This window comes from Mastigoproctus giganteus, chromosome 9 (assembly GCF_048544385.1).
Source record: "Mastigoproctus giganteus isolate SK-2022 chromosome 9, ASM4854438v1, whole genome shotgun sequence".
Lineage (NCBI taxonomy): Eukaryota > Metazoa > Arthropoda > Arachnida > Uropygi > Thelyphonidae > Mastigoproctus > Mastigoproctus giganteus.
In genome coordinates, this window is record NC_143583.1 from 131,714,585 (window position 1) to 131,726,166 (window position 11,582).

The 11,582-nt window shown below is 38.5% G+C and overlaps 1 protein-coding gene across 4 annotated transcripts in view; it reads right to left on the reverse strand.

Moving 5' to 3' along the window:
- The window catches only part of LOC150080735 (uncharacterized), an 856,799-nt gene extending 846,093 nt beyond the window's left edge, over positions 1-10,706 (reverse strand). For all 4 annotated transcript variants that reach the window (XR_016547438.1, XR_016547439.1, XM_090382087.1 and 1 more), the window contains exon 1: positions 10,591-10,706. The gene's annotated coding sequence lies outside the window, so the exon portion shown is untranslated. The remainder of the gene's footprint in view (positions 1-10,590) is intronic.
- Positions 10,707-11,582: the final 876 nt, after the last annotated feature.

An 11,582-nucleotide genomic window follows, 5' to 3' on the forward strand; every position in this document is an offset into this window, starting at 1 on the left:
AGTGGAGGAGAAATTGTTGAAGACAAACACAAAAAAGGCACCTGGGGTGGATGGGATCTACCCAGTTATATTAAAGGAGGCAGCAAAGGAAGTAAGCAAACCCTTAGCCATAATTATGAGAGCTTCCTTGGACTCAGGGGAGGTACCCATAGACTGGAAATGTGCAAATGTGACCCCAATTCACAAAGGAGGATCAAAGGCTGACACAAGTAATTATAGACCTCTGAGTTTAACATCTGTTCCAGGAAAATTAATGGAGGCACTGGTTAAAGAAGCACTGCAGGATCATCTAGACAAGACTTCAATTATAGCTCGGACACAGCATGGTTTTGTTAAGGGGAAGCCTTGCCTGACCAATTTGACTGGATACTATGATGCAGTCACAAAAGAACCGGATGCAGGGAATAACTTGATATTATATACTTGGATCTGAGAAAGGCTTTTGATATTGTTGCACATGGAAGACTGCTGCACAAATTGGAGCAGTGTGGCATTGGAGGCAAATTTCTGCTATGGATAAAGGGGTGGTTGAGGGGAAGAAGACAGAGTGGTAATCAATGGACACTGCTCATCGTGGACTAATGTTATTAGTGGAGTCCCTCAGGGTTCAGTGTTGGGTCCATTATTGTTTTCTGTATTTATAAATAATATTGATGATGGTATATCAAGCTTAATGTCCAAGTTTGCAGACGATACAAAGGTTGGCTGGGTTGTTAAGGACACTACTGATGCTATGCTGCTGCAACAGGATCTGGGATGGTTGAGCAGATGGGCTGAGAGGTGGCAAATGAAGTTTAACACTGACAAATGTAAAGTACTACTTATGGGAAATAGCAACCCCAGAGCAATGTATCAACTCTGTGGTACTACGCTGACAGTGGTAGAGAATGAAAAGGACCTGGGGGTAATTGTGCAGGCAGATATGAAGTTCTCTGAGCAGTGCAGACGGGCTGCAAGAGTAGCTCATGGTGTCTTTTCAATGATATACAGGAATTTTTCTAGCAGGGATAAGGACGTGATTATTCCCTTGTATAAGGCAATGGTCAGGCCACACCTTGAGTACTGTATACAGGTCTGGAGGCCTCATTTCAAGAAGGATGTAGAGCTGCTGAAACGAGTACAGAGAAGGGCAACAAGATTAGTGAATGGAACAAAGAGTTGCTCTTACGAAGAAAGGCTTAAGTTTTGCAAATTACAGTGTCTGGAGACTAGGCACCGACGAGGTGATCTGATAAAGGTGTATAAAGCCTTGAATGGTTTGAGCATGCTCAATGCTGATGAGATTCTGCCTCTTGCTCAGAATCACCTGAGAGGGCATAAATTCAAATTGAGGAAAGACAGATGTAGGATAGATGTGCGGAAATTTGCCTTTAGCCAGCGGGTAGTTGGTTGGTGGAACAGACTTCCATCCCTTGTTGTGGAAGTTGATAGCCTAAATAAATTTAAGGCTCAGCTGGACAGGTATTTCGAACGAACGGAGGGGTGAAGTGGAATTTTTTTTTTTTTTTTTTTTGGCTGATGCTGCTCACGGGTCGGATATCGCAGCTGACTACGGAACTAGATTCCACTTCTATCAACAAAAAAAGAAAGTATCGTTACAATGGGCTCAGGAACGCCAACGCTGACACTAGGCTGCAGAGGATTGGAAAAAACGTTGCCAGGCCTGACGAATCCCAGTTCCAGCTGTTTCACCCTGCTGGTTCTAGAATATGGCGAAAACAGCACGAGTCCATGGACTCATCCTGCTAGCTGTCAAAATGCAGGCTTCTGCTAGCGATATATTTTCTGTCTAACATCCTCCAAACGTACAACACTCTGAAGATTGATCCCTACAAGTTCTGTGATGAGAAAGCATACAGATCTGAGAAGATACAGGACATGTACCACCACATACAACTGTAGAAGTTTCCTGATTATCTCCTTCAGGATGGAATCTCCCATCAACTCTACTTTGCTGAAGAATTAATTTGTTTTAAGTCATTATGTGTTTTGTATGTATATGTATTAGCTGTATATGCATATATTAGGACGCGTATGTGTTTATATGTCTCTACCTTTTGCTTGTGTCACTGTATATATTTTTATCTGCTTTATTTGCTCATTTTGGATGTTATTTGTTGGAATATAGAAACTAATGTTTCTATAAAATAGAAATAATAATGATATGAGTAATTTATGTACGATTTCTATGTTTGCTCTTTAAGTTATAATGCACAAATGTATATAGGCACCCTCCTAGCTGAAGGCATGGGTGAAGCATATGTAATAAATTGAATAAATAAATAAAATAAAATAAATATAATGGTATTGAAGTGTTTTCATGGTGTACACTGTACTCCTTGATACCAGTGGAGCAACATTTGGATGTCGTCTGAAAACTGTTTCAAACAAGGCGCATCCCTTTGTAGCTGCACTGTATCCATCTAAGAATGGGTTCTTATAGGAGAATAATTCATCATTTCACAAGGCCTGAATTGTGTAGAACTGGTTCCAAGAACGTGAGAGTGAATTCAGACTACTGCGGTGGCCTTCCTAGTCATCAGATCTCAATCCAATTGAGCACATGTGAGACGAGGTGAAAAAAGCTCTTCGAAATGGAGATCCGCAACCATCCAATTTGCAATAGTTGTGGGAAGCAATCAAGTCAACGTGGACAAACAATATCTGTGGCCCTCTTTCCACACTTTGAGTCCATATCACGACGAATCTCAGCCTGTTCTGTAGGGAAAAGCACTCGCTATTAGGTAGATGTACTTAATAAAGCGGCCACTCAGCGTACAGTAACATACTCCCGAGTTCCAGAACATGATTTGTTGCAAGGAGGAGCTGAAGACCTCCTTAATGTATTCGGAATACTTGTATGATCTGTAATAGTGAATTCTGCTGATCGTGCCGGATAAAACCGTGAGAACGATTTCTTGCTCTTACAAATATTGTTCAAACATAAAATTTCTCCATGGAAGAGGATTAACGTCTAAGTAAACGAAAGCTTTGATCGCGTCACCTGCACTGGGTTCATGGATCGTGTCCCTGTACCAAGCACGCTGGGAGGGAGGAAGTAATCGTCCAAACGCATGGAGATCAATGCATCAGTCCCATTCCTTCCCCTTTCTTCGGCTGATCGAACTTAGTGTCCATTGACCGCTTGGGGATGCCTTCGCCTACATCCCCTTACTTTCACCCCCCCCTCTCTTCTTTCGTACACACTGTACTACCGCACTCTGTCTAATCGCATTTTTTTTTAACTTGGTCTCCGCTCAGGAAGCTGAGGTGACCCTGACGGAGACCAGCCAGATAATTATGAGCAGTGGGTGTGTGCAACGTGGGATCCCACCATGGGTCCTGTAGAAAATGCCAGGACACACAACAGAACCCAACACCTTTCTCTCTCTCTCTTTCTCTCTCTATCGTAAAATCAATAAAGTTACATATAAATAGAGGAAATTAAAACTGTGAATGTTAAACTGTTTATCGCTAAACCTTTGAGTCCGACTGGTGGGAAGTAATGAGAGACAGGCTCTCGGCCAAAATAAATGACTGTCATCTAGAAGAAAGGCCCATCTCGTATAAACTGAAGGCACACTTTTTGTGGCTTCGCTGGAGTCAAGTCTTAGCTAAAAGGGTGTTGCAGGTAACGTTCCTAAACCAGTCTCGTGCATGTCTAGTTTAGAAACGTTATCTACAACAATGTTATGCAATCTTTGTCGTTCGCAGCAGCACATTTTATGGCACGAATTGCACACTGCTCTAGAATACGACCAGTCGTATGCACGTGGCGTTTCTCTTAATTTGAAACCTGATCATATATCTTATCTCCGATTTTGACTAGTCAATCCCCGTCATTCACTATTTTAAATCATTGTGGCTGGATAGTGATTATATCACTTTCACCCGTTTGTAAAGAAGCGGATTTGAAATTTGTCGATGACGCAAGAAATTACTGATTCATTTGAAGTGGGACGAGTTACCCGAACATAAACAGAAGCACCGTAAACAGACAAATTTGCCTTAATATACTCTCATTGTACAGACAAAACGCATGAAGCATCACGGGCTGAGCTACCCTGAAGTTAATTCCAGTCGGTTAATCACCCCTGGTACATTTTCGCGTAATGGCTACTTGAGGATGTCAAATTTTATTAACTTTTCATAAACTTTTGTAAAAACAGTTATTAACTTTGTTAATAACTATTTTTATTAATAATGCAGTGATGAGCTTCATAAGTAATTTCATAAGCTCTATAGCATCTGTCTTTTCACTTGAGTTTGAATTAGTCAGCCTCAAGTGGAGGCACGTCCCCTCCAATCAACACACACACCCCTAACTTAAGAATACGCGGCTACCGACCTGTACACATGGTCGCAAAAGACGCTGGAAAATAACCACAAGTCTGTAGAGTAACCTGAGCGAGATCTGCCACCAGCCAAAATACTTGCAATGAATGTAAGAAAATAAAAAAAATTTTAAAAATCATAAAAAGAACTTTTTAAAATTGTTTCTCTAATTCTGTATATACAACAGCAGGAGTAAAAATACTTTTTTTAAAATATTATTGATTACTAGAGTAACTAAACTAACGTGCAGCAACAAGGCATGACATGCTCATTGAGCAGAAAAATTACTTGGCATTGTGCTTGCACAGTATTTTTAAATGTACCAAAATACAAAGTTGGCTGCATCAGTGCATAAGCTATGGAAAATGCTCGGTATACAGATCGATCATACACTTTACTAAAGAAGTCAGAACTGAGCTAGTCTACTGCATTTGTCAATAGTCGACGGCAATGCCGAGAAACTGGCTTTAATTCAGTCTCTCGTCTTCTTTTAAAAGAAGCAGCACCCACTCATCCAATTCTGGTCAACGGTATAGTTACACTTTGAGTAACTGACGAAAATAAATGTGAAATATAATATTCTAAAACTGACAAAAATACAGGGTATGTCAAAATTATGTTAACACATATATGGAATGAAAATTTGAATTTTATTTTATCCGTCAAGCTTGCCACCACTCTTCTTTCTTCTAGCGTTAACCTATCTACCATTATATCTGAAAAAAAATATATAAATAATAATAAAATTCAAATGTTCATTCCATATAAGTGTTAACATACCCTGTAAATGTGAAATATAATATTCTAAAATTTATTTCTGGCTTTTTTTAAATTTTCAGTACAATTTTAATAAGAATATAGTTTCAAAAGGGCTACAACAAGAAACAGAAGAGAACAATCTACAGGCGAAAACATATGTATTCACTTCTTTCCCCATTTTTTACAAGCATTAACTAAGAGAATAAGATCATTATGAAGGTAAAACCTGCATAATAGTTAATTACTTGTCTTTTGTGTTTTCTATTTCTTGGTGTACTTAAAGAATGCTTTTTCCCCTAGTCCAGTATCATAACCTTGAAAGTAGATTTCATTTTCATTTGAGCATTCATCGTTGTTTGTCACATCACAATCATCCCATTAACGCCCATCCTTTTTCGCTACCACTATGGTGGTCCATTAGTTTTCTATAACGCAGACTTCTGTGCTGATGTATTACGCAGAAAGTTCTCAACAAACTCAATGCTTCTTGAAATGCGAGAAGAATCTCAAGTGACCAAGTATTTTTTGTTCTTCATCTTTAGTATCATCTTCTTCATTCTCTTTTAATAGATTTGCCAGTATGTCTTGGAAGATATCGTTTGTTTCAGCATACTCAATAAGGATGCTATCAAATGTAAAAAAAAAAAATTTGTTCGCACTGATAACTCCGTTTGAAAGTGATATGGTAAATAATAAAAGGTATAACTCAATATATCTGTTTTCATCAATATTCTCTTTATTGTTTGACACAGTTCTGTAAAACGCCTCGGGAAAACCAACTGGTATAAAGCATTTAACAATTGTCGTGCATTGCAGTTTCCTCTAACAAAGCTGATTTGGAAAGCTGTCCAAACATCGCTACGTCGTTCAAACTATGTAACAAGACAACCCGGAATGACTGCCTTAAAATTAATGATAGAACGCCTTGCAGTGATTATTGTCCCCTTTGGGTTGTCAAACAATAAGAAGCTTCTCCCTTTCCTTATTTTACTTCATCTGCTTGTTTACACAATCCCATCCAATCTTAGAAGATTCAAGAAGTCGCCGATATTTCATTGTTGTGGTGCCCAGGATTGGCAGGATTTGTCTTTATATCATTCATTTTGAAGACTAGGAGAGAGAGATGTGGCCAAAATACCTCTGACACCTGAACTGTGGCTCTCAGAAATATGGAATGGAAAAATCCATGCCTCAAAATAATACTTCCATTAATATAAGTTAATGGAAGTATTATAATTTTCTCAAGCAGCAACGGAATATCTAATGATTTTAATACTAGCTGGCATTTTTAAAGAAACTCGTTAACTGTTTTCTTTCTTTTATTCATACAGAAAAAAAGTTGTGTCTTGCCTTATAAAAATCCAAAATTTCCCAGAAACTATTACTGTGCCTTTATTCATGCAAGGTTCCACTATTGGGAAAGGTAGTTTTGTACTTCAAAACATCTTTTCCTGGTAGTTTAGTTTAACAGCCCTTAACGATCATGTATATGAAAATATAAAACAAAAATTAAACTTCATTTTTTTTTTATTTATAATATTTTTTCTGATGTCATTTTACGATGGCTTAAACTATAGCATTTTAATAGTATGCTACTTTATTTATTAATTAGCATCCTAAATGTAGTTAAAACGAAGCCATTAATGAATTTGAAATGACTCGATTTATCTGGCCATTCTCAAGTAATTTCCAATGATAAATTTTCAAAAATATTTTATTAGAAAATTAAAGATATGGGTAATATGCTTTTATCCATTACACTATTGGTTCACCTGTTATTAGGTGTCCTTATAATATCCCGATTTACAATATCAGTTATTCACGTGTGCAAACGCATCAATCACTTAATTTCGCATTTAAAATTTAACTCATTAAATTCTGGTTAATATCATACTCAATTCCTAAGGTTAGAAATCTAATCAGATATCATTTGAAACCAAGTGACATTTTTGTAGATGCAGACACTGGAGGCCAATATTGTGAACAAACATACATTCAATAACGGTTTTGATAATGTATAATAGAAGATTATATATGTGAATTTTACTTAATAAAAGTTAGGTAAGCACTTCATAGGTTTGAGGCTCTCAGACTTAAGAGATTATGATGGGAGGCTCTGGGTTACTAAGCTTGCTAAGCATTGCTCTGGAACATCCGTGGTCATCAAACTCTGATCTTCTTTAAACAGTTCTCCTTTCCAAGTTTCCTTATTCATAAGGAGCTTAATCGGCATCAACTACTTCTAATCAGATTAACCACAAAAAACACAACGCTGCAGTCTAAAGCAAACAAGTTAGTCGCAGGGAAAAACAACTTCCTTCACGCACGTTTTCCGTAATAGAATAGGTGATACATCACTCATTTTAAAGGCTCTGGATTCAAATCCCGTCGGAGAGGGAAGATTTTTAAAGGTCACTTCAATAAAGGTAGTTAAATGTCTTTAGATTGCAAGCAAGGGGAAGGATTGGGATTTTTCCTCTGAGTTATTCTGAGTTTTTCATTCCTCCTTTTGTAAGTCAGAAACAGAAAATGTTTCTGACTTACGGGTGATTAAAATCACTTCCTTCTTTCCTTCTTATTCTCTCTTTTCCCCTTTCGAACAGGAAGGGTTCCGCCACCGACGCCTAAATCTTGATAGCTGAAGAGCATTTTCTGCAAATCTAATATCTGTTTGCTTCTCAAGATCATCGCTTCGTAACAGTGGTCCTTCTAGAAGTTCTGGATGTCATAAAACAGACTTATCTAATTTCTCCTCCATGTGACCTTGCCGAAGCAAGCAGCGTTTCTTCCTGCAAACGCTTCTTGTATATGTTAATTTGACAGTTGACCTGATTAATCACAAACAATTTATCATCTTCCAAATAACATCGAAAGGCGAAGACAAATAAAATATTCTATTCCTTGTGTTTTCTAGTACTTCGAATCCAAATATAAAAATTATCTTATTTATTTTCCGGATCTTTCTATCAGGCGTATATGAGACAACTAAGCTTCTGCCGGAAACTGTTTTCCGTGGAGCAAACAGAAAAACTAACCAAATAATTATGTCTATAACCATTGTTTAGAACTTTAGAAGATGCAATAGATAATGACGCCTTGTGGCTTTAGATGCCTTGGAACAAAATAAGCATCGTTGCATAAAGGCTGCTTATTAAATGATATAGTAATAGTATTCGCCATATAATGCAAGGAAGCCACAGGCTTTAAGCAGCACTGGCCAAAGGAAAAAAAAAAAAAAAAAAAACCCTCAAGTAGATAAGAAAATTACAAATTATATGCTTTCCTCCTCACACGGGTAATTTTCCGGTTGACTTTTGAATTCATTCAAACTGTCAGCCTCAACTACCTGCGAGGGCAACTTGTTCCAATAATCAACGACTCGCTGGCGGCTAAAAGAAAAACTTCCTACAATGTAATCCAAATCTCAACCGCTGTATTGGAATTTATGACCCCTAGTTCTGGAATTCTCTATAACAGTGAGAAGTCCACATTCACTCATTTTACTAATCCTCTCAGAGGTTTATAAACCTCAATCAGGTCACCCCTGAGGTGCCTGGTTTCCAAGCTCTGTAGCTCACATACTAGGAGTCTTTCTTCGTACGGTGGCCCTTTTGCCGATCTCACCATTCCAGCTACCCGTTTTTAGACCCTTTCAAGAATCTCAATGTTTTTTTTTTTCAGATAAGGTCTCTATGCTTTAACACAGTATTCCAAGCGTTATCTTATAATTGACTTATACAGTGGGATTATGACCTCAATATCTCTACACGATAACGTTCGATAAATCATCGAAAGGACACCATGGGCTTTCCTGGCCCACTGTTTACTCTTCAGAAAATTCATATCTCCTCGTATCATAATTCCAAAATCCCTTTCCTACTTCACTGTTTTTATTGTGTTAGTGTTTAGCAGTTCGCCCTTGTTCACACTGATGGAGAATATATATGTATATTTCTAGTGTCTAACTCGAACATTATTTGTCTGTTTTGAATCATTTCATGTCGACCGGGCTAGCCAGGTAGGTAAAGTGCCTGCCTGGCAAACCAAAGGTCGCGGGTTCGATTCTCGCCTTGGGCTTGGATCACAGTAAAATGCAAAAAAACTTTGGGAGGTGCATTATGGCCATAGAAGCTGATGCGCCAACAACTAACAAGGGAAGAAAAAAAAAAAATCATTTCATGAACACAAACCTGAAGAGGCGCCTCCGTAGCCAGGTGGGAAGGCGCAGCAGTGCGTAGCACACGCTTCTTGATTAGACCGGGGTTCGAGCCCGTGACCACCAAATACGGAGGATGCGGAAAGGTCAGGGAATGACGACTGCATATTCCTGGAGCAATATGGCCTTAGTTGCTAATGCTCCTAAAAACCAAACAACAAACAAAGAAACCTGAATAGGTTGTTATCGCTGTGTTTTTTCTACCTATACAAATCCTTAGGATTGAACAACGGTGATAACTACAGTATTTGTACGCAAACATATCGATTAAGAAACGCTTAGCAAAGATATTAAATCTAAAAACAAACTATTCCTAAAATTTTGCTTACGTCATGAGAAATCCCATTAATTGCATGTCGTATTGATCCCGAATTCGTACTTGAATAGTATCTGCAAAATTTAATTAGCAGTGTTTGAAGAAGGTTTTCACGAATGTCATTTACAACAATTAGTCAGAGTTCATTTAATCTTCTTCGATCTACGAATGAATTTTCTTCCTGAAAAAAATCATAGCTTATATCCTGATGCTCGAAGTATATCTACAGTATTACATATGCAAAACCCTTACGTTCCACCTTCAACTAGATAAACAATATGGCAGCAAGTTTAAACTTTAACATTAAAATGTAGACAAACAATAAAACAGCATGCGTTATCTACATTGTTAATGTTAAAATCATTAGCAAGGTAGATAAAAAAAAAATAATATGGCAACACGTTTAAACTGCAGTATTATTGTTTATTTACCAAACTAAAAGGCGTTATTTCTTGTCAACACTAAGGTACAAATCATTCACACATTTCCGTAAACATGCAAATCGACCCTTCCGTAGTCATGGAAACTAGGTGGTGTGGTCATTCTCTTAAGCAAAACTGAACGTCCATTCTCCTCTCTTGTGTCATTCATTCAAAGAAGAAAGTCCATTCATTAGAAACTACTAGCTGACTTCATATTCTGGCGCTAGTAAAGTATCCCCTCAGCAAGGTAAGCAAAAGACAAGACGTTGTAAATGGGAGAGGGAGTACCTGCCGGCAAGAAGATGAAAGTAGTGGACTGTCTTGTAGATGTTACTTACGTGGATATCTTTGCAACCCGACCTCTGGTCACCTGCTGGTCTTTAACCCTCATCTTGAAGACTACAAGTGGAACAGCAGGCATCCCTGTCATTCACATTGCAAGTGCTGCTTGCCACGTTGTATTTGTATATTCATGTAATCTACATCGAGACGGTCATCCCAAGTCGTATATGGGCGAAAAACTAGAGAATCAACACACTTACCTTTCACAGTGGCATCTCAGTGGATTATTACGGTAGTGACACAGGCACTGTACTCTGCATGAGTAAACGAGTCCTAGCGTAGCTCCAGAAGCTCGCGAAATGGTGAGACGGAATGTAGCGAAATGTAAGCGTTCGTTTTTCCGTTGCTACTGGAGGACTGCACGCTAAGTGGGTAAAGGGTAACAAGTTCGATATTTCCGGGTCTCAGGAAGTGCGTGTACTCGGATAAGGCCCAAAGTAACGCCACACCGTGGCTTTACAGTTTAATTCTTTACGAACACAATCACACGTGCGCAAACACAGTTTCACTCTTTACGAACAAAAATCACATCAACAAGCAGACCAGCTAAAATCTCTCCCCAAAAGAACTGAGATGAGTACCCAAAGAGAAAAAAAAAAAAAAAAAAAAAAACCTTCCACACCATTTATTCCGTTGTCCTAAAAACACATCAGAAGCGGGATATACAAACCAAAAGGCGTTTCAGTTCTCTTCTATCAGTGATTCGAAGTCTCTTCCAGTCCAATTCCGCAAGTCGAGGCCTGACGTAGCCCAGTGATCAGGAGCGAGAGTGCATAGTACGCGTTCCTTGAGTGGACCAGGGGTTCAAGCCCGTGAATACAAAATATGATAAATATTTGTATTGGCGATTTATTGTAAACTCTAATGACTTGGTTGTCGTGCCGGAGTATAAACAGGAAAAAAAAAAAGTTAGCCAAATCCACCAGCAACAACACGCGCCTTTTACACTAAAAAAGCTATCGCTGGCGCAAACCAGTTCGAATATGAACCCAAGATACACATACACCATGCTTACCATATTTTTAAGCACTTGACCACCAGAACGTGTTGCCAGTTTGGAAAAGCACCAAGTATGCCTACGTAACCCGTTTGACAGCACCACACCGTCATAGTTTATTACAAGGCTAACACCTAACTTAATACTCACTCTTTGTCCTTGGTTCATTGCTACTGGTCTAATCTAGTTTCACAA